At 41.3% G+C, this 22,593-nt stretch overlaps 1 protein-coding gene across 1 annotated transcript in view; it reads left to right on the top strand.

The window, feature by feature from the left end:
- Positions 1-22,593, top strand: part of IRS1 (insulin receptor substrate 1) — a 64,137-nt gene that overhangs the window by 11,770 nt on the left and 29,774 nt on the right. The window lies entirely within an intron of this gene.

Here is a 22,593-nt window from a genome sequence, read left to right as displayed (position 1 = left end):
AAAGGTCTGCAAAATATTCATTAGTTACTCTGTCTTCAACTATTATTTGTCTTTTATTCTCTCATGATCATTTCCCTGTTCCCTTTTCAAATTATTTGAAGGGCTCATTAGGATACCAGAAAATAATCATACTTACCCTTGAATTTTAGGGATTGTGGAGATAATCAGAAGAACTTTAGCTTCTCTGGTACAAGACCAGAGGCCGCCTACCTCCCAAACTCAACATACATGATCTGCCCTCGGCCTAACAGGCCCCAGACCATGTTTTCTTGCCGGACCCTCTCCCTCTTTTCCTGAACATACACCACTGAGCACCGACGGTGTTCCAATAGCACATATTTTCTTGTAAGCCGATGGGGGTGGACCCATGAAAGTGGAGGGGGGGGAAAGGTGGTGAAGGCAGTTCAAGTAATTACCAAACTTCTTACGGCACAGCTTATCTGGGGGAAAAGAAACAAACCAAAAAACAAGATTCAGAACATGAAATCCATGAAAGTCTCATAGCCTTATGGGGTGAATGTGCCCATCTACCTCAAAGGATTACGCTTTTCTCAGCCCTTCTAACCCTGCCTTCCTGGCTGGCAGTAACACCAGCATAATTAAATAGCTTATAAGGCTGTTGAAACTATTTGGAAGAGTGGCCCATTTTTGGATATTCAGCCGGCAAACGTAATATTAGCAAGAAGCAAGAGAAAGATCTCTTTGGCTCTTTTGTGCAGGCAAAGCGGCCAGGAGAGGGGGTCCAGGTGTTACAGGGACCAGAGTTCATGAGGACTTGCTGGAGGTTGGGCCGCATTACGAAGCCTGGGGTGAAGGTGGAGGCTGCAAAAGAAATTGTAAAAGTCTTTTCTTTCCGTCTTCGAAGTTCTATCATTCAAGGACTTTTTTTTCCCCCCCTTCGGGTGGGTGGTTTTTATTTTTAGTAGTGACAGGCTTTAACCCTCTGACCTCTGGTTCCTGTGCCTGCTTCTGGCTGGAAGTATAATCTCCTTTGAGGTTTTGTCATTGCTGTTTCTTCCGTGTGTTCCCTTGCACTCTCTCTGCTTTGATGATGGGCCGTCGTATTTGTTTTTAAGGTTAGAGTCGTTTCTTACGGGAACAAAAAAAGCATTTCTTTTTTAAGACCACCAAGTCTTAGGATAGCTTGCCGGATCTAGTCACGTTATTTAAAAAAAAAAAAAAAAAAAGTGTTGGTGTGGGTAATTCGTGCGCGTGCTCTAAGTTTCAAGCAGTTGAAAACATTTTTTTTTTGTTGTTTTTTTTAAGGTATGAAGTGAAAACTAAGCTTCCCTCCCGCTCTTGCTCCCCAGGTCGCCTTCCCCTAGGCCACCATCAATGCTGGATTTTGTTTATGTTTCCAGAGATGAACTGCTCATAAATTTTGAAGCTTAGTAATAGGGGGTTGGTTAAATGCCCAACTGCTCCAAGTCTTCCATGGAAGAACATGCTCAGATCCCCCGTTTTTGCACCGAAGGAACACAGCAGAGAGCATGCCTCTTACGAGAGACTCACTGCCTTTTTTGTTAAGAGGAAAAAAGAAAAGTGCTCTTTACTTTCCTAGCCTCTTGTGACTCTTCAGGACGCAATATAAAAAGCATAATCTAGTGTAACCCAGCGATGGAGGGAAAGCATTAGTTAGGAAATGATCTGCTTTTCTAATTTTGAAGCGTTTGTGCAAATTGATTATGAAGGGCAAAGGGTCTCAGTCTTCAAAGTGCGAGTCTTTATTATTCTGTTTTCTCCTCGGGGCACTTCCATGGTAGCTGGCCAGCATTTCCCCGCCCCCTCCAATGGAATGAACAACTAGTTCTTAATATAGTGTGGTAGGATTAACTATAAAGGTTAACGATCCTTTTGAAGGCTTTCTGGTCACCCAGGTCTCCTATTGGTGAGAGTTCAAAAGAATTAATACTTTCTATTGGAATGGTCTGAAAGATTGGGGAAACCATTTCAAATTCTGGGAGCAGGTTACTTTAGACATCATGATCGCATGTAAATAATACAATAAATTGCTTTCGTGTTTTCCTCTCCTAGTAACTTTGGAGAAAGTGAGTGGAATCTGTTCTGTCTCCTGAGGAAATGCGTATCACTGTGTGTATGACAGAGATAATCTCTACTTTGTACCAGAGAGGCAGCCTAATGGTTAGACACATTTATGGCTGATGTCCTTCCTGATTGTGGTCCAGGTACGGTATGAATAGGAAGGGGCAGTTCTCGTTACAAAATAGAAACTTTCGAGAACACGAGAACAGATAACATTTAAGTCGTAATTACCAATATTTTTTATCATTTTTGGTGACTTGTTAATAAGAATATGCTAAAGGCAATAATACCGGGTTTTCTTCCAGATCCTCTGGAGTGAGGGATGAAATACAACATGCAGGAACTTTTAAAACAGCTGTTAAAGAATTTAATATGGGAAGCAAGCTAATTTCTTAGGTGTATGCATCATTTGCCTTCATTAGGTGTACGCATCATTTGAGCTGTAAGAAACCACCCCAAGACCTGTTGCCTTAAGATATCTGTCATTTGTTAGATCCCATTCCTGAGGGCTGGGGAGCTGGGCTGCGTTCAGCCGGGCAGTTCCTGTCTCACCTGGGTAAACTCCTGTGGTTGCAGTTGGTGGACGGTTGGCCGAGGGCTGGTTGGTTTACAGTGGTTTCCCTTACTTGTCTGGTGGATGATGCTGACCCTTGGTGCCTGCTGTTGGTTGAACCAGAGCAAGCTAACCCAAAGTTCGTGCAGTCCTTGGGTGAGCAACCAGCCGCAGCCAGAGGGGGCAGGAGTGCACAAGTACTTTTCAGTGCTCTGCTTACACCACTTTTGCGACTCTCCCATTGGCCGGAGCAAGTCACAAAGCCGTGCCCAGTTTCAAGGGATAGGAAAATAGACACTACTTCCTGATGGGAGAAGCCATTGTTTCTGACTTCTCCAGTGTATGAGCGTATGTATACGTGCAGTTGTTCATACCATCATTGACCATTTATCAGTTGCATGTTGAACATTTAGAATAAGGTTATTCTTAAATGTGTATAATGAACATGCCTAGCTTTGGGTGAAACATCCCTGATTCCCTTTGTATGAAGTGTTATCGCTTTTTTCCTTCTAATTTTTCTTTGAAAAACACAAAAGCTTAGAAGGTCTCCACAGACTTTTATTGAGTTCATACTGTGAGCCGGGCACTGGGGACGGAAATAGGTGTGCCCCTGCCTTCCTGGTGCTTGTAGGAGGCAGAGAACAAAGACGTAAACAAGGAATTTCATTGCTGCAGAATGTGGTACGATGAGGAAGAAGGACACGGTGTTACGAAGTAGAATAATGGGAAACCACTTTAAATGTGGGGACAGGAAATGATTTGAGAAAATAGCACATAATATGGTTCTATCATTCAGGTTTGTGAAAGGAGAGCAAATATTTTTATATCACGTGTTCATGGGGCCAGGTACAGATTCAGATCTTTTTTTTTTAAGAGTTTGATTTCCCCCTTGAGATAGAATGAGTGAAAGCTGGAAGTTCACCTCTAAGAAAAACATGAAAAATGACTCCTGAGGTTTCTAGTATCAGAGGCTGTTGTGGACTACACTTTCTAACAGTCCTCAGGCAGTTCACACAGTCTTGGCGATGAAATGGGGCAGTAGAAAGGGGCCAAAGCCACAGGGCATCAGGCATCTTCCCTCTGCCCCTTCACCAACACCACCCTTTCCCCACGCATGTGGCAAGCTGGACCAGAGCAGAGCTTGTGCAGAGAACTAGACTTTTAGTGGGGAGTGGTGGAGAGTAACGGGTGAAATGGAGTCCCGGACTTTTTGACGGTTTGAAAGGAATTTTCCCTGAGCACAAACGTAGACTTTGGTAACACAGAGTTGCTGGTTCTTGGGGAGCAAATGCTTGATGGTTGGCAGTATCCGAAGGCCAACCCTGTCCCAGATCTGTTACCAGGCAGGATTTCCATTTTTCTTACACCAGAGCCTCGAATGCCTTAAACGTTCCTGAGGTCAGAGAACAAAACAAAACTGGGACACTGGGTAACATATGTCACATCGGGAGGAGGGAAGGGAGATCCCTAAAGTGTTTTGAGGGGCTAGTTGAGTGGTGTATTTATATCCTGATCTTGACAGCTTGCACCCACCCCCCAGATCCTCCTTGGCCTGCCCTCTGCCCCCTTCCCAATTCCAGCACACTCTTTGAACCGCAGTTAACAATACCTTCCTTTCAAAGCTGATCTCCTTCCCTCTGGTTAGATTAAGGTATATAAATATTACATTTTTTTCCCTAAAGAATGGGTAATGACTTTACTTCTGAAAATATTTTACTTTCGCTGGGAGCGTACCCTGGAAGTCATTGGGATTATAATGAAAACTTTCCCTTTTGCTAAGCTTTTCGTGTGTGTGTGTGTGTGTGTGTGTGTGTGTGTGTGTGTGTGTGTGTGTGTGTGTGTTTGGAGGCGAGGAGGGCTGGGGAGTGGAAACTACATTCCAATAAAAAGGGTTACATTCCTAAAACGAGGTCTTTAAAAATATTTTGCAGCCCGAGCCTTTGGTCCCTCACAAGTTCCTACAAGGGACAACCTTCAGACAGTGTATAGGCTTGTTGATTCTCGGGCCTTTGAACTGTGTGAGGAATGTGTCTCAAGACGGAAAAAGGAATGACTCCTGCTTTTAGGCTCTAGCCTGAAAGCTGGAAGAATGTTATTGTGTCTTCAAAGCCTGCTTCCCACCACGCTGTATTAGATGGGTTCTTGGAAAGCGTCTTTGCATGATCAAGTGTACAACAAAAGCCTGTGCCACCCAATTTGATCTAATTCAATGGCTACTTTTAGGTGGGTTTTAAATTAATGTGCCTCTTCTATAAGAATACAGCCCCATTCCTCTGCTCCCTCTTTACCCCAGTTGAGATGATTTATAGTGACTCACTAGATTAGGAAACTTGAGGCCTTCCTTTTTGGGGGGGGTGGGGGAGTGGGGATTGGGGAGTGGGGAATGTTACTTTAAAAAAAAATAGTGGCAGTGGTATTTCCGAAGGTAAAGAGTTCTTAGCTCTGTAGAATTGAGAATAGATTTTCACTGTAGGTAAGTCTGATTGAATTTGCATTGTAAAATCAGTACATTTAAATGATCACAGAAAACATGTAGAGTATTTTATTTGCCTGGTTCAAGTGTACCTGGCACCCTCCCTCTCTCCTTTCTTTCAGAAATGTTCCCTCTTCCTGTGATGGTGGGAAAACCCTGGTGTCCAGGCACTCGGGCACTCTTACCTACTAACAATTGTGAGCTCTTTGAGCGTAGACTCCAGTATCTGAAGAGGGAAGGGCCCACAAGGCACTTGGCCAGATTAAAAACTTGTTCATCAACAGTTCAGGGAGCAGTTATTGAATCAAGGCAGGGGATAACTTTAGAAAAAGTCTCAAACAAAAACAATGCTGTGGGTATATTTTGAGTGCCTCCAACCATTTCATTCCCCAGATATCTTAAAAATCAAATTCAGATTTACCATTGTGTTAAAAATAATCAAACCAAATTAACAGGAGCTCTTGCAATCTGATATGACCGGATATGAAAAGCTTAGGTGAAATTAATTGCAGCCTCATCATTCATATGTCTGAAATGCTGGGGTGCTTCCTCTGTTTCCCCCAAACCCTTTTTTTAAAGATTGATGGAAATTTTGCTTTGTTTTGACAAGATTTATTTCTCCGCTTCCAACAGGAGTTTAACCAACTTTTAGTCTGCTGAGAGAGTTCTTCTGATGTTAATTGTAGTTTACTAATCTAGGTCAGAGCTTACTTAGCATTCTCACTGATGAGGTTTAAAAGTATCAAAAGCAACGAGAAAATTATTTGAAAAATAATTATTGTATCACCATTACCTCTGCCTTTACAAAGAGGCTAGTTAGTTCTCTGTGCTTATTCCTTTTCTTCTTCCTGAGTATATCTTTGCTAATTAGCCCTTCTACTAAAATACTGGGACGATCTGGGGAAAGGAATTAAATTTAAATGAGTCCGTTCTGCCAGTGTGGCACGTGTTAGCTACTCTGCTCCAATGTTATCCTGGGTCTGGGAAGTTGAACCTAATTGCCAAGGTAGGAGACTGCTCCCCCCCACCCCCGGGTTCTGTTTCCACACTCCATTGAGGCTGGGCTGGTTTGATGGCCGCAGTTCTAGGACGTGTATTGTAAACTAGTGTATCAGCTATTAGAGCAATTCTTCTTCAACATTGCTTTTGCTATTTCACGTATGAAGCTAAAACTTGGAATCTAAGCAATTTTACACCTAGCAACACCAGTTGTCACCCTTTGTTCTGAAACCCCAAATCTGTGATATAAATGCCTTCTGTTTTATTTTGAACAGTCTTTCCATTTTCTTGGCCAGTCATTTGACATTTATGCTACTTTCTAAATAAAACCTTGCAGTGTTTCCCAGCAGGTATATGCATCTGGTATTGGGCTAGGCTATTTCTGGCTCGACCAGCGTGGTTGACTGGGTTCGAATGCTTCATGCAGTGAGTTTGGCATTTGGTAGATACTGTTTGTTGTCGATACTGAATAAATGAATGTGGGGCCATATGTTTTTAAACCACAGTATGGGAAGTATGCCAGCACTTTATTTATCTGTAGACCAGAATCATATTCTGTTCAGGAGGACAGAGAGTGTTTCTCAACTCCATTGCCACGGCCTCACACTTACTTGGCGGGTACTTGTCTTAAATGTTTCCATTCGTTCCATAATCAAGCTGTTGTAATTAGCAAACCTGGATATTTGATAACTGGTCATGAAGACAGTGGTGAGGAATTGCCAAAGGCTCAAATGTTTGTAGACCAGACGTGAGAGAATGTTCTAGTTAATACAACAGGGAGTTAGTGGGTTTCTGCTGAGTGCCAGGCATAGTCCTAAGTTCTGGACTCACAGCTGTGAAGAATGGACAGCAATTCGGGCCCTTGTAGAGCTTCTTTTCTCAAGGACAGGTTGAGGGAGTAAGCTGTCAAGGATCAGCTTTCCCAGAGGACAAAGGAGACCCACTGAGAGATGTGACAAGGGCTTCTGGCCCCCCCTTTATGGACTTGAGAGGTTGACAACATTGATTTGTACACACACTTTTACCTTAAAACTCATCACAGTCCTTTTGCCTGGATGTAAATACGTCATTTGGACTCTTTGTGGCTTATCAGTCATGACTAAGTTTACCTTGTGACTCACAAATGCAGCAAAGTCCGATTTTTCTGCTGTAATAGGGCTGTGTATGAGAGAGAAGGAAGTAAGAGTTGAAGTTGATGTGTCTCCGCTTGCAAGAGATGGTCTTACACGTAAAGTCAAGATCTGGAGCAGATGACAATGAGGGAAAAAGGGTGACGGGTATTGATATCTCTGGGGGGTCATGGCAAAGATGGGAACTGGCCATAGGTATGGCCACCATTGTGTGTTGGGCCACAGATGTGTGTTGGTGTCATGAACGACCCATAGCTCATGTTGCGATGTTGACGTCAGTAATTTTCCCTGGGTGTCAAAACTTTTCTTTTGAACACCAGTGTGCAGCACTGGTGATGTGTAATAGCAGTCCTTTTCTGAAATTTTGTCTGGAAATTCTGTTGGAAAAGTATTTAGTACACTTTCTCTATGCTTATTACTTGTACAGAATGTTTGGGAGGAAAGACCAAAATCTTGAAACTACTCCTATATAGAAAGATTTTATTTTTATATTATTGTGTGTTTTGCTAGTAAGGATCTTCAAGCATATTCCTGTTAGAACCACAGATCACAAGAGGAAATCCCACAGTTTCAGGGAACATTTTCTAGTGGTTTAAAGCTTTTATGGTGAGATTTCTTTATAGCTGACTTAAGTCCCTTATTCTCAAGGGAGAGCATTTCCCTCATTCTGATTTTAGTAGTGGTGAGAAGTGATAACCCCTGTCTTTTTTTTTTTAATTGGGTATGTAAATTTTATTTTTATCAGAGGGTTTAAATATATATGTATATATATATATATATATATATATATATATATATATATATATATATAAAATCTACTGTAAAGGACAGTAAGGTTGTAAAAACAAATTAAAAAATAAAACATAATGACTACGTTTATTTATTTTAATGTTTATTTATTTTTGAGAGAGAGCATGCATGCAGGGGAGGGGAAGAGACAGCGAGCAGAGCTCAGATGTGGGGCTGGAACTCACGAACCTCCAGATCGTGACCTGAGCCAAAGTCAGTCACTTAAACCCCTGAGCTACCCAGGTGCCCCTTTAATGGCTAAGTTTAAATGTGCAGAAAATGATACAGGAAATCACAATAACCTTGGTGCTGGTACTAGTCAGTTTGCTAAAAGAGGAAATAAGGCTGGAAATGATTTTAAACCAACTCTTCAAAGAAAATAGCCGTAAACATAACATGTTTCATAAGTGATTAGACAATGCTCATTAAACTGGATATGACTTTCTGGGTTTCAAATATGATATATATTCATTAGCTGAAATTTATTTATAGAGTCACATTCTTCTGAAAGAAACTTTTTATATTTTGTTTTTTATTATATTTTATGTTATGTATTTTCTAAGAAATATTTTATATTTTATAATTTACTTTTCTACCAGTAACAACAACGCACCCAGTACAATTACAATTTGGGGCTCTTTAAAGAGTTTACTTTGAAGTAATCTCTACACCCAACGTGAGGCCTGAACTCACAACCCCGAGATCAAGAGTCATGCACTCCACCCACTACGCCAGCCAGGCACCCCCAATTTAGGGTTCTTTTATGTGGCCAGGAGATTTAAAGGTGTTTGAAAATCAGTTGGGAGAGCTGTTGAAGATTTATACAATTCGGTTTTTCAAGTAAACTTGTTTCATCGTTCATTTTTAACTCAGTTTTTTTTTTTTTAAGTGTTCCCTTACTTTGTGACGCTACAAGATGCCCCAGGATCATCTGATTTATTTTCTGCCCTAACCCTAGAATCTTCCATTTCTCCAAGAAGCCCTGGATCCTTTCCTTGGTGAATTGTATTAGGGACCAACATAGTGGCACTAGCTGTGTTTGTTGCTACGGGTGTCATTTATTTTCTGCCCTCCCAGTTGCCAGAGTGAGGAAACACATGTGTCTATATTACACCCTATAGATACAGACATACCTACAAATATGTCTATATGTAACCATCTGGATCTATACCAAACTACACATGAGTTCATACTGATGTCTCTTACCTCTGATGGATTTCCATATGGATTCTTCTAGCTTTCCCCCTTGTTTATCTGTCACCTCCCACCCCCAACTGTGGGAAACTTTGCTCTCACCGTCCTCCTCCGTCAGTTCATTTCCTTGTTGGAATCTACCTCGTGCATATGCATGCCAGTTTCAGAATTGTTAACTTGTGCCCTACAGGAAACAACTTGATCAACCAGAGCGTGGTGCTTATGTATAGTTTCTTTTGCCTTAAGTCTTACAGATTCCCCTCCTTTCCAAAGTTACTTTAGTCAGTATCTTCTTCCTTGGCCCCCTTCAGTGAGGTAGTTTCATGGGTTTGTAATGCATTTTGACTCTTCTGTACCATTCTGTGTTCTACCTGTGATCACTGACTTTTTTTTTTTTTGTAGGATCCCTTAGAATATTTTTTTAAATGTTTTTTTAATGTTTATTTATTTTTGAGGGAGAGAAGAGAGAGAAGAGAACGTGAGCAGGAGGGGTAGAGAGAGAGAGGGAGACACAGAATCCGAAGCAGGCTCCAGACTCTGAGCTGTCAGCACAGAGCCCAACGTGGGACCCGGGGCTCGAACTCACGAAGTGTGAGATCCTGACCTGAGCTGAAGTCGGACGCTCAACGACTGAGCCACCCAGGCGCCTCTGTGATCACTGACTTCTTAATGATTTTTAAAAATTCGCAGACTTAAGGTTTATTCTTTTTTTATGTTTATTTTTTTTGAGAGAGAGTGCAAGCCGAGGAGGGTCAGAGAGAGAGAGAGAGAGAGAGAGAGAGAGAGAATCCGAAGCAGGCTCCAGGTTCTGAACTGTCAGCACAGAGCCCCACGTGGGGCTTGAACCCATGACCCATGAGATCATGACCCTGAGCTGAAGTCTGCGCTTAACCAACTGAGCCACCCAGGGGCCCCCACGTTCTTCCCATTTTAATCTGCTCTATGTCAGTATTTATTTGTGCAGCCACAGAGCATTATAGATTTTTGTACCACCTTGGAGCTACTGTGATTGTCACAGCCTGTTTCAGCTTTCTTCCTTGAAGGGTCTAGATATTTGGGCGTTTGAAACTGTGTTGTTTGAATCCTCCTGCTGGTCATCTTTTAAAAACCCTGTTTTGTAATCTTGCCTCACTGTAGATATTTATAAAATCTTCACTTTTGCTTTGCCTTAGTTGATTGACGGGGCTCAAGGAAACGAGTTAATACAGTTAATTTGAGCCTGGTCATCATCAGTTCCTAGACACCCGGTGGGAATCTGGAACTGGCCACACACTGCTGCCTGGGCTGGGCACAACAGCATGGGTCACAGGAGGCAGCCACAGGGCTCAGCCCCATCTGAATTTGTCCTCTGGGGACAGGGCTTTCTTTGCTGGACTGCAGGAAACTGTTTCTGGGCTTCAAAAGGCCACTTTGTGGTAAATTGGTGCTTATCACCTTTGCAGGAAAAAAGCAGCTACTTAGCAACTGGCCGAAAGGGGCTCGCAGATCGTATTTACAGAGTCTTTTAACACTCAACCAGGCTTTTTTTTTTGTTTTGGGGTTTGTATGTTTGTTTGTTCTGTTTTGTTTTTTGATCATTTACTACAAGCAAAGTGTAATCAGCCTTAAGGCTACTCTCTCCTGGGGTGGCTACCCTTGACCCAGACAACTGTGCTTCCTACCCACCAGGAGAGCAGGTGTGCTGTGGGGCAGGTATTCAGAGGGGGGAGTGACAGGGGAGCCACAAAGGCACAGATGTTTGGGTCAAATGCTAGGACACAAAAGACAAATAAAATCCAGGTCATTTATGTTTCATAGTCTTATTCCCTACAGTCTTTTTTTTTTTTTTTTTTTTCTTTAAAAACACAGACATTGATTTTTTTCTCACCCTCTGAAATTGTCTCAACTTGTGTTTCTGGCAATAGAATTCCTGACATACTAGATCATAAAGATTACTGCTAGGCGTATTTTATATCTCTCTGTGTGCGTGTGCGTGTGTGTGTGTGTGTGTGTGTGTGTGTGTGTGTGTGTTTTCTCCATATATTTAACCTTGGGTTACATGTGTAATTTTTCAAACATTCCCTTATAATCAGTTTTGTTGCCTGTACTTGTTGACTGTGAAAGCCTCTGGAAAAGTTGTTTGAAGTACAGGAGACTCACGGGTTTCTTTATACGTGTCCTTTTCACCAAAATGAACCTGGATGAAAGTTGTTTTTAAAACTGTTTAAAAACCTACTGACCTAAAATACATCTTATGCCCTTTTTTAACCTTATATTGAAAACAGGCATGTATACCTGCTAATGCCTGTGATTTCAAAATGCCCAGACATATCCAAATAGCGTCCCACAGGTCATTGACTAGAGACATTCATGGTATCCTCCATAGAGTTTCTGGCGCTGCTTGATTTTGCACATTCCAGATTGTCACCAGAGTCTAAAAAGAATTAGTATGCCTGGACTATATTTGCATTTAGAGTGTTAGCAACCCTCCAGAGTACACACACTGGGCTATTTATGAAGCAACTTCAGCTGACAGCTGAAGATCAGAAGATTCTATTTTGGGAAGTGTCCTAAATGTGAGGTTCTGTGGTGAAAAAATTTAGTGCCCTACAGATAAGAATACTTAAAACAGGAAGCAGTGGTAATTTATTGCTTCCTGTGTAAGTATCCTTATCACTATGATAAGCTTTAGGTTTCAGTTCTGCTTTTCTGATCCCAAGATTTCTTTTCTTGTAATCAGCTCTTGTAAGAGGATTACAGATAATAATAATAATAATGATAATAATAAATATAGGGAAATGTACAAATGTGGTGGTTGCAGGTGGGGCGGGGTACGGGGAGAGAATTTACCAGCATGATTTTTCCTGTCTTGAGAAGAGTCTTTCATTTCCAGCCACTCAGTAGTGTTTGGTAGGCTAAGACAAAAACTATACCACCATTGGCTCATTCCCTTGGCTCTGTCTGTTGCATGCGTGTGCATATGGCATCGATTCCAGGTTAGTGTAATGCAAGGCTGGGTTGACTGTGGCTCATGAAAGGTTGGATAATGGGATAGACCAGCATGGATAAGAAAAGAGGAGATGGGAATTTTATTCCTGATCCTGCCACTTCCTGGGATCTACCATTTTTGACCTAATTTTCTGGTTCATAAAATTAGAGGTAGTAATAATCGTTCCCCAATCAATCTGATAGCGTTGTTCCAAGGAGCAAGTGAAGAAATATATGGAAACTCATTTATAAGCTGAATTGCCTTGGGAGCCTGTGGTTTATAGTGGTTTCCCTTAAATCCACCGCTCCCCTTTAGCTCGTAGGACACGAGGGTACTTTTGACTCATGTTCCTTCCTTAGTAATAGTATGTTTCAAATTCAGTCAGCTTCCTAGATTTCTTGGCTGGACGACTATATTGTGATTGTACCTGAGAAGATGCATCAATGTTGACTCTCTAGTGGAGATATGTGTTTCATGAAGTAGGAGTCTGTTGTGCTGTTAAATTCTAGGGAGCTGCGTTGCATTTATTAGCTTGGCATAGAAAAATCAAAGTTCTACATATGGGCTAAATTATTTTATAAGCTGTAAGTATAAATCAGGATTAAAGAGTGAAACGTATTTATTACATTTTAAAAGGAAGTATGTACATGCATTTTATAGTTCCTATGGATTTAATTATATACTAAATATGGAAAATAAAAGTATTACTGGGTAGCACTGAATGTTTACTTCCACAGCACTCGAGTTGATAAATGTCTTTGCTCTTGAACCTGTGCCTTCTTTGCCAGAGAGATCTGGTGCGATGCGCTGTGCCAAGCAGGAGGGACAGCCATCCTAAAGAGATGGGTGAAGGAAAGCCAGTAGCACTCAACGTACTTACGTAAAGGTTGGTCATAGGTTCTCGATGGCATAACTTACTCTTCCTAAAGAAAGGGAGCTTTGGAGAGCAAAAACCAGCTCAATCATCTCCTATTCACTCCTGCTCTTGCAAAATGACTTTTTGTAGTGTTGGCCGTGTTCTGATTTTAAAGGGTGCCATGTTTTTATGGAGGAGAGTGAATATTCAGTTGTGAGCTCATTCTTGGTCCTGACTTGCCTTTGTCAAGGTCACAGGTTTGTGGGAAGGATGACGATGATAGGGTACACATGGCTGTAGAGGAGTCTACAGTTGGGTCCCCTTTCCTGTCCTCAAGTGTATGACATTGGCCAGCTCTCCAGAGTAATTATGTCAGTGGCTCACTGGGCTCATATGTGCTCCAAAATTATTTCAGAGCATTGGCTCCATTGGTCAAGGACAAACAGAGATAAAATGAGAAGAACAAGGGGTAGGTTGGAGGAGGAGTAAAATTCATGTGGCGGTTTTGTAGACAGCCACTGACCAGAGTTAATTACTAATTTATAATTACCCAGGAGTCAGGAGTTTGAATTTTAGTTATTTTGCTGTTTTGTTTTCCACGTAGAGTGGGTTATGTGAACTATTATATGAATCTTTGAATTTAGTAAGAAAAATACTAGGCCTGAAAGTGTCCCTAAAGATGATAACACTTCAAACATTCATTCTATGGTTAAATAAATTCAGGTCCAGAGAAGTGAAATCAGTTGCTTAAGATGATACGGCTGTTTCATGGTAGAATCAGCAGAGAACCCTAATATATTATCTCCAGCTTGATGCTTTCTCGGCACCCCCCCCACCCCCTGCCATGCTATACTGCATAAAGACATTCATGCATATATGCCTTGTTGATTTTATGTATATATAATGTTACACATGTTGCATACATATATGTGTGCCCAGAGGGTATACGCTGTAGATTTAATCGTTCATTTATTTGTTCCTCAAATAGTTAATAATGCTAGGCACTGTTTTGGGTGCTAGGGATATAGCTGGGAATAAGAAGTTTATATTCTAGTGGGACAGACAATAAACAGATACAGTTATTTCAGATACATTTATTTCTGATAGTGGTAAGTACTCGTCGGGAAAAATCCAGCAGGGTGGAGATAATGGGCAAAATGCACCATCATCAGTTTATCAAAGCACCTAAGTGGACCACACTCAAATTTAGTTTTAATTTATTGTTATTGAAGTCGTTCTGAAAAATTCGATTGGGCAAGAAGCATTTGAGTTTTCAAAGACATGTTTGGGGAAAATTATAATTTATGAGAATAATTAAAGGATTTAAAAGATTGCTTGTTAAATGAAGTTTCCTCTTTTATATGCAGAGTATTTGATTATTAACCCTCCATGAAAATAATTCATGAGCATTGGTAATTAACTGCCTGTATCCATGACTTAGCCAGCCCTATCCGTAAAGTTTTAAAAATGCATTTATGACTGGCAGGAATTTATTAGTGCTCTTTTTTCAGCATCCTCTTTCCTTTCTGGGGGAGGAGAGGACTAGATTTCCCAGTGTTTGCACTGCTCTGCTCATCTAGGAGAGCCCTGAAAATGGTGATGCTGTATTTTATATAACTTGGAAGGACTTATTTTAAATAATAGTAAGGCAATCAATGGATGATATGTCTAAACTAAGATAAATGTATGCTGGTTATCAATGAATAGCCCTGGTTCCTTGGTAAAAGTTGGAAGACTCTTATTTCATTGGCTTATGACTTATTTTTATAGGTACCTGTTCTCCCCACATTTGTAGATAAAGAGTTTTCTGGAGATAATGACCAGAGTAGTCCTTGCCTGTTTTCCCCACTACACAGATCCCTTTGTCAAGTGACTTTGATGTTATGGTAATGGTTGATAAGTTGTTGCTTCTGAAATGGAGGTTAAGTCTCCAGCCTCCTGTGAAACTCTTAGGGAGCCTAAAATGACATGTCCTGCAGGTCTAGGTCTTATATTCATAAACTGGTTGGCTGGAAGGACAGGCCCAGAAATGGCTCTCTGGTCCCATGGGGCGCTGGGGACCTGCATTGTTTTGGTCTAACATTTGGACTTTCTGAAAACCCTCTGTGTAGCCTGACTTGAGCTCCTTTTTCCTTTTGGTCGCTGATCATTTGAACCTGGATTCTCCTGATTTTAGTGTCCATATCCTTCATGGCCCATGTCCTTTCTTGGCTGGGCAAGGGCCTGTGTCCTAATTGTCTTCAGTTCATTGTTCATGACTCTTTTCTGAGCGTGCTCCATTGACTGCAATCTTTGGCATATCTTCTGTGCTTTAAGAGCATACTTGTGGCCACAGAGCAATTTGATGATGGTGATAGTGTTGAATTAGGAGAACTCTAATATCAGTTTCTAGGTTCTGATGGTTTTTCCAGTGGCGTAAACAATTTTGAAGTATACTGAATATAGTCACATAAAATATATAGAATGTGAGTAGTCCCATTATGGCCAAACAACACATCAGTCAGCTCTGATGACTTTAAAGAAGAATCAAGATCTTTGTAAATTTCTGAGGGCCTCCAGATTGGTTTGGTAACAGTGAGAGCTTAGTTCCAAGTAGATTTGAAGGTCAGCAAATATCGAGGAATACTGAAGGCAATTTTATCAATCACCTCTAGACATTCTCTGTAGTACACAGACACCTAAGTCTTTGATTAGCCCTTTGGCTTTGGTTTGGTTTATTTTCATCTTATCAATGGTTATTTGCTTATTATATTCATTACTGTCTCATTATTTCATAAAATATATTTGTATCAAGGCAACTAATATATGTCCAGTTATTCATTGCATAGGTATTTACTTGTTGACTAACCTACCATGTACCCAGCTACTTTGGAAGATGGAGACTCCAGTAAATTAGGCAGAATTAGGTTTTTATCATCATGACATATATATTACTGTAGTGGAAGAGACAAATGATAAAGAAGTAAACAAAAGCATATAATTTCACGGAGTAAGACCTACCAGGAAAATTAAGTCGTGTACAGTGATGGAGAAGAAGGGGTAGGGTGGGCTATTTCTGATAAGAGTAGTCAGAAAGGAAGCATTTGAGCAAACACCTGAGTGAAGTGAAAGAGAAGCTCTTGTACCTATGTGCTCGTGAAGAGTGTTCTGAGGAGCAGCAGATGGGAGTCCTACAAAGGGAACAATCCGAGTACGTTCCAGTGCATCTGGAACAGCCGAGAGAGGGGTAGCAGACGCAACAGGAGTAGTAGGTTAGAGCCAGATCTTGGAGGGCTTGATAGGTCATGGTGAGTGGTTTGGATTTCATTCTTGTGAGATGGAAAGCCCAGTCAGAAGGTTAACATACGTGCCAGGAGCACCCTACACGCCTACCAAGGATTCTACTGGAGAGACATGGAGTTCGTCTGTATAATCTCTTACTCGTCACCTCTTTACTTTCAATTGAGCCAGTCAGCTGGGGCCTCTTCCATGAACTAAAGCCACCTTCGACCTAGGTTTTCATAGATCCGTTCCTAGAATTGCTTAGGCACATTTTAGGGGTACCTCCAGGAGATTTCATCTTCGGTCTTGCCACAGCAGCATGTTGCCCAAGCCGCTGAGATGCCCGTGGGCCAAACCAGCCCCTTTGGATATTGTCACTACAGTTTAGTCGTCATTCCAAGACTTTCTGGATGCTTGGCCACCCACCTAATGATCCTTGACACATTCCTGGCAAGGCACACCTACTCTGGTTTCTTTACAGCCAGATCACAATTCTTTGGAGAATGGCAAAGCCCCTTTCATCTAGGGTAGGGTCCTTGATTGAAGCCTCCGTCAAGCATTCTAGCTGCAAATAATTTAAGCCAGTTTTTATCTACCTTGATTTGGTCATTTTTGTTTTGGAATCCATGTCACCTGACATGACCCGTTCACATATTGGCCTTATTAGTGCTTACATTTATTTCAGCCCTCTTTTTATCTTAAGTGGTTTTTAGGTTATGGGATCCAAATTTAGACTTGCCGATAACAGTTGGATGCTAGTGGACTGGCATTGAGTGGAAGTCTGTATGTTTTAGGAAGTACAGTATTAGTTCGTTTTAATCCCTTGATCTTCCTGTATGCTGGATACTAGTCTGCTCTAACACCTACATTCAGAGCACTTTTTTTTTCCTGTGACATTTAAAAGCTGTAATGGAAACATATGGCACCAATCAGGTAGAGTGAGTTAGCTTTGACTTTTATTGCTTTTTTTTTTTTAACTGGATTTTACCTACTTCCTGGAAAATGTTGGCCGAGTTCACTTTTAATGATGTTTTGGATATGCCATTTGCTTTGAGGTGTTAACTCTGTGATCTTTCTTGTTTTGAGCTGCTCTGGACAGCTGGCTGTAGTGGCTTCATGGAGACATGCTCACGGGTTGATGAGACCCTAAATATGCGCATGGCAGGGGGAGGTGGCAGGGGGAGAGTGACCTTCATTATCTGAGGTCCCGCCATTATTAAGGATTTAGTAGGGAAGTAGAAGCTATAAAAATATTCACTAATAAGCTAACCACTTCTAGAGTCTCTCCATGCTTATTATCTCTCTATACTTACTACCAGGGATGGCTCCTCTATCTGCTTTATTCAACATTGAAAGTGTGCATTTTGCAAAAGATGCAGAATTTCATGAAGTCAATGGAAAAGACATTGAAAGGGTGCCTGGGTGGCTCAGTCGGTTAAGCGTCCAACTTGATTTTGGCTCGGGTCATGATCTCACGGCTCGGCTCGTGAGCTCGAGCCCCATGTTGGGCTCTGCACTGACACCATTGGAGCCTGCTTGGGATTCTCTCTCTTTCTCTCTCTCTCTCTCTCTCTCTCTCTCTCCCCTGCTCACACTCTCAAAATAAATAAACTTTAATAAATAAAATAAAATAAAATTCTCAAAAAAAAGAAGAAAATGAACTACTGAGATTCCGAAGTAGTCAGTGACAAGTCTAGATCTAGCAGAATTACATGAGAGAGCTACTGAAGAAACAAATCAAAGATAATGACTCCTTTAGGGAATGGTAAAAATATAGGATTAAGAGAGGCCCATGGGGAAATTGATAAAGCCTCTGAATATTTCTATAGAATAACTTTTTTTTATGATTGTTCTATAAAAACCGAAGAACTCAGAGAGATGAAATATGCAGGAAAAGTATTTTAAAAAATGAACACTTTGATCACACTCTGTTCATTCTAAGACTTTGCCAGGAGAGGCAGCTGACTTACATTTTGTTAAGTACAGGCAAAATAGCTTTTTCCATCTATTTTAGTTTCAATATTTACAGTACTCTAATTTTCCAATATAAAATTCCATTGAAACTGCTTTTTACTAGAAAAATGGGCTCCATCTTTTAAGTAGATTTTACTTTTTTTGTAACTTTTTTTTGTTTGTTCTGAGAGAGAGGACAAGTTGGGAGAGGGGTGGAGGGAGAGAGAGAGAGAGAGAGAGAGAGAGAGAGAGAGAGAATCCTAAGCAGACTCCACGCTCAGCGAAGAGTCCAACGTGAGGCTCCAACTTATGAACCTTGAGATCATGACCTGAGCCGAAATCAAGAGTCTGATGCTCAGCTGACTGAGCCACCCAGGCACCCAGATTTTACTTTTTTAAATGGCTTTTTGCTAGTACCAGTTACGTTCAGCTGATAATGACGTTCTGTGTGTTTCTTTTATGCATGTGGCATATGATAGTCGTGGGGAGGAGCCCTTCCCTTTTCCTGCCCAAATTTTGCAGAGTAGAATGGAGTTTCTCATTGTGTCAGTCCAGTTGTTGAGTAGGCAGGTAGCAAAACTCCAGGGATAATTCACTCTGGTGAGCCCAAGAAAGACCATTAGTGCTCACAGATGGTTTTGACAACTCATTGGAACGGAGCGATGCTCGCCAGCGTTGTAGCAAGCACAAATAAGTTGTCAATTCCACGGAGTCCCAATAAAAAAATTCTTCCCGGCCCTTCCAGCTAGATATGGATCAGTCCTCAAGAAGGCTACGCAGAGAGGAGCCTCTTAAGAAGTTTGTCTGACAGCAGATAGCCATTCATGAAAAGCTTGCTGATGCTAGTCAATAAAATTTAAAATGTTAAGGGTTTCTTCTCACGTCTAATTCCCATTTCAGCTCAACTGCATATTTCCTGAAGGAGGCGGAGTTAGAGCGAATTTTTTTTTCTAAGAAAGGAATATGAATCAATGAAGCCATCCATAGTGGGAGGTTGGGCTAGGTAGCAATAAAATCCAAGAGGAGGGAAATGGAAATATGCACAGATTTTTCTTGGCTGGGAAGAGAATTATCAAGAAACGAAGCTTGTTTGATACAATTCTAAGCACGATATTGATGTTGTTCCTATAACCAGCACCTCAGTGTGATTATGCACTGCTAGGTCTTCCAGGGAGCACTTAATTAGTGTCTTGTAGAAAAAAATCAAATCTTGTAGGAAAAAAGTCAGTTGGGCAGCTGTCCAGTTTCTGATCTGCTCACGCGTAAATGAAGATGAAGACCTTAAGAACTACAACCCAGAGCATAAATTGTAGTATCATTTGTGAACAGAGATGATGACATGGGATGACCACCACGATCTACTTGAACTCCTTTTTCTGGATTCATAACATCATCCTCGTTAGTCATTCTTTTTTTCCTGGTCTTTGTGTTTCAGGCTCATAGAGCGCTTTCCATAGCAGTTTAAAAGTCCATACTTCAAAATTCAATTCTTTGTCACATTCTTTGGGTGATTCTGTTATTGCCAAACCAACACATGCTTTTATTAGTGCAGTAAAAGCAGAAGCAAAATATTGTTTAGAAAATCTGGCATAGGGAGAAATCATAAAATTTATTTTCAAATGGAATAGAAATGGTACTGGATTGTGTGCTGTTCAAGTTCATCCATGTTCCATCTTTCATCATTTGGCATGAACTACAGAGTTATGTATAGGGGTTTTCATTTTATTAGTGTTTGAAGTTCATTTGCTGTAAAACATTGATACAGATGAGTTTTGAAGCCCTGATTAACCCAAGTGGTTGGCCCAAAGATTATTGTATGAAGTAGGACATATTATTGCCCTGAGACCTATTGTTGGTATTGACTAGAGTAGCTTGGGTATTGCTCAAGAGAAATTTGATTCAAATTGTGAATGGAGGATTTACCCAGGGTCTTTTGTGATGGCATTTAAAGTGGACCTGGGATGTTTGTGAGGATAATGAATAATTCCAGATGGAGTAAAACTTGACTTCTATCCTAGAAACCAAGACAGAAAGACCACAAAAATGTTGATACCTTGGCCATTAGAAATCAAACGCACTATGATCAGATATTTTGGATTACTGGCGCTAGGGAAGAAGAAGACTCTTTCTGCTGCCGTTTTGCTTTTGAAAAGCAGATGGCATCTTTTTAAAAATACCCTTGAAATCCAAGCTCTCTGGATTGCTCATTTCATTTTCACGTGGGCATTCAAGGGGGTAACCACTGGGATCTGGGATGTGGCATCTATGGTACTTCTTGTGGCTTTCGTTTGTAATATTTTTGTCAGAAATGTGGCGAGCAGCCATCCAGAGAACCTTAATACAGGACTCTTAGAATCGTGCATAATTTTAGGACCAAAGAAACCACGGCATAAAAAGAAAAACCCCAAAAATGTAGCAATTTGAATAAAAAGGACCCCAAAATAGGATGGTAAGGGAAGTGTTAAGGGAACGAGGAGTTAAAACTAACAAGACCCTCCAGTGGAAGACTATCTGCCATGCATTCTTTCCACTTTCTGGATCTCTCACACAAACCATCTTCCCTCCTTGCCTTCAAGGGCTTTGTCTCTTTCCTCCTTCTGTCTTTCCATTCAGAAAACTGCCGTACGTTCTTTACTAGAGAAGCATTTATTTTTTTTTTTAATTTTTTTTTTCAACGTTTATTTATTTTATTTTTGGGACAGAGAGAGACAGAGCATGAACGGGGGAGGGGCAGAGAGAGAGGGAGACACAGAATCGGAAACAGGCTCCAGGCTCTGAGCCATCAGCCCAGAGCCCGACGCGGGGCTCGAACTCCCGGACCGCGAGATCGTGACCTGGCTGAAGTCGGCCGCTCAACCGACTGCGCCACCCAGGCGCCCCTAGAGAAGCATTTAAAAGAAGATGATGACACAGAATGCTCTAAGTTGGTCTTATTCTCTTCTGGATGGTCAAAATAGTATCGCAATATTCTTGTAAGAATCGCAAATACATATTTATCCACGACAGACCACTTGTTAGCTATTTTCTTGCCTGATTCCTTGCATCAGAAAGGTGTTTTATACTTGCAGGGTTGTTCCTCTGAGTTGATTTGGGTTTTATGTGTAGTCCTCTTTGTATTATTCCCGCTTTACAGTAAAACACGTAATTCTACTTAACACTAGATAAGGAGTTGACAGAGTAGAGCTTGTGGGCTAAAATCTGGCCGTCACCTGTTTTCGTGTGTGTGTGTTAGTTATAATGGGGATTTGGCCACCCCATTTCTTTATGTATTGTCTGGCAGCTTTCGACCTAGAACAGCAGAAGTGAGTTGTTTGAATAGAGATTGTAGGTACAGATGGTAGGTAAAACTTGACATTGTGATTGCTCTCTATCTATTTTGTGCGTGTCTATGGTCTCATGGCGCGTTAGGTGATTGTATCACAGGAGGCCTGAGTTCGGTGTCTTTGTCAGTACAAGGTGACATCTATTATGACTTCCCAAAGAATCCTGGACCGTGACTCCAAGTCAGGATGCCACATTCACATGGTGATAGTGCATATTTATAGTCACTAAGAGCAAGGTTTTACAAAGCGTAAGTAAATTAATAAATCATGCCAAATTTGAATGGATCGTTTCTGGAAAATAACGATCGCCAGTTGTTCAAAGAAAGTGAACCTCTGGGAGCCTCGTAATTCGTACGGGGAGTGCTTCTGTAGTGAGCCAGGAGTGGATAGGTGTAGGGCTACAGATCAGCCCTTTGTATTGATTAGTCATTTTAGTCCTGTTTTATATGCTTTTTGAGTCATCTGAATGAAGTGACTGACCAGGGATCTTTGCTAAAATTAATGGGAAACTAATTTTTGTATGGTTTATGATCATGGGAAAGTACTGTTATTTGACAGCTTCTATTCGTGACCATGCTTATGGCCCTGTCATAGCTTCTAAATTACACTCATGAAACAGTTATTCAAGATTCACAATTTGTATTTTAGTCTAGTTAGACAGCTCTTCCTTAGGCTGATTCCATGCATTTGGAGAATTTCAGGTGTATTGATGTACCTATAAAATCTTAGTTCTGGGGCGCCTGGGTGGCGCAGTCGGTTGGGCGTCCGACTTCAGCCAGGTCACGATCTCGCGGTCTGGGAGTTCGAGCCCCGCGTCAGGCTCTGGGCTGATGGCTCAGAGCCTGGAGCCTGTTTCCGATTCTGTGTCTCCCTCTCTCTCTGCCCCTCCCCCGTTCATGCTCTGTCTCTCTCTATCCCAAAAATAAATAAACGTTAAAATCTTAGTTCTGTTCAAATGTTAGAATGTGTATCATCTGTAATTGGGGATCTTTGTGGGGAGGAGAAAGCCTTTTGAAACCTCAAAAAGCCTTTATTCAGTGGGAGGTGTGAT

The sequence above is a fragment of the Puma concolor genome, chromosome C1 (genome assembly GCF_028749965.1).
Source record: "Puma concolor isolate L17-30 chromosome C1, mPumCon1.1.hap2, whole genome shotgun sequence".
Lineage (NCBI taxonomy): Eukaryota > Metazoa > Chordata > Mammalia > Carnivora > Felidae > Puma > Puma concolor.
The sequence above is the reverse complement of the archived record's forward strand: the minus strand, read 5'-3'. Positions and strand labels throughout refer to the sequence as shown.